Raw genomic sequence first — 1,567 nt, forward strand, 5'->3', positions numbered from 1 at the left:
ATGTCCTGTGGAGAGAAGAAAAAGAACCTCCAGGTAGGGTAGAACCTCCAGCTAGGAGGACCCAGAGCCCAGTGTCCTGACTATTCCTCTACTTACCAGACACATACAAATGAGAATATTCAAAAACTTGACTCAAACCGGCCCCAAGGTCAAACGTCTTCATGAATACACCCTGAAGTCCTAGGGCTTGTCTCTGATTCCTTTGGCATCACTAAATCATCCAAGAACCAGTAAAGAGTTTCATAAGGGCTCTTGGGTGGCTCAGTCTGATAAGCCTCTGACTTCAGCTCAGGTCATGATCTCATGATTCATAAGTTCAAGCCCCAGTCCAGCTCTGTGCTGACAAATCGGAGCCTGGAGCCTGCTTCAGATTCTGAGTCTCCCTCTCTCTCTGCCCCTCCCCAACTCATGCTGTGTGTGTGTCTCTCTCTCTCAAAAATAAAAATAAACGTTAAAAAATTTTTTTTAAGTTTCATAAACTTCCTCTTCCTTTTCTCTCCTCTCTCCCTTTGTTTTCCTCTAAATGTGTAGAATATAATGAAACACCTTTTAAGGAAACTCAGAGTCTCTGCCTTTGCATTCTCAATGGTCTTTGTACAGAACTGACTTTCGAGGTGGAAACAAAAAGGAATCTTAAGTAAAGTTTAGTTTTAAAACTTCAAACCCGGTAGCACGGGATCACCACTGCACAGCTACAGCAGCTGCAGGTGCAGGAGGTGGTGAACTCCACAGTGCAGGGTCTGGAGAGACAGAACTTCCAGAAGGTGCAGTGTCCACTGTTGTGAGGACTGCCAGGTGGCCATGCAGCAGGTGCACCAGTGCAGTGAGTGCTGCCATATGCCTCCGGCTCAAGCCCAGGCCCTGGTGACCAGTGAGTTGGAGAAGTTCTAGGACTGCCTGGCCTGGTGCACCATGCATTGCATCAACAAAGCCAAAGATTCAATAGATACAGGAAGTAAAGAGCTTCAGGTGAAGTGGCAGCTGGAGAGTTATGTGGCCAAGTGTGTGGATGACCACATGCACTGAGAAGATGAAGGAGTTTCTCCTGTCCATTTGGAAATAGAAGTCTTTGCAATGGCCATTGGAGTGGACAGCAGGAATCTATTTAAAAAGAGAAATGGTGGGGGGGGCGCCTGGGTTGCTCAGTGGGTTGAGCATTGGACTTTGGCTCAAGTCATGATCTTGAGGTTCGTGGGTTTGAGCCCTACGTCAGGCTCTGTGCTGACAGCTCACAGTCTGGATCCTGCTTCAGATTCTGTGTCTCCCTCTCTGTCTGTGCCCCTCCCGCACTCATGCTGTCTCTCTAAACAAACAAACAAACATTAAAAAGAGAAATGGGAGCTTTGGTCCTTCAAGTGAATTTATGAGGAAATTAGGGATGGCAGCAAGTTTGAGGCATGTGTCACTTTGCTCCAGACACTAGTTCCTTTATGTTTCAACCCTAGAAAGTGAAATGAGAAACACTGGTGCTAACATTTGGGACAGAGATAGCATAGAGAGTTTTTGGTAGCCTAAATTTCACATGCTTGTCCTGAAACTAGGGATCTCAGTCGTGCCAAGCCAGAGC

General features: G+C 46.7%; 1 pseudogene; it reads left to right on the plus strand.

Moving 5' to 3' along the window:
* LOC122225428 lies at window positions 1–1,063 on the plus strand (annotated as a pseudogene).
* Window positions 1,064–1,567: the final 504 nt, after the last annotated feature.

This window comes from Panthera leo, chromosome B4, assembly GCF_018350215.1.
Source record: "Panthera leo isolate Ple1 chromosome B4, P.leo_Ple1_pat1.1, whole genome shotgun sequence".
Taxonomy (NCBI): Eukaryota; Metazoa; Chordata; class Mammalia; order Carnivora; family Felidae; genus Panthera; species Panthera leo.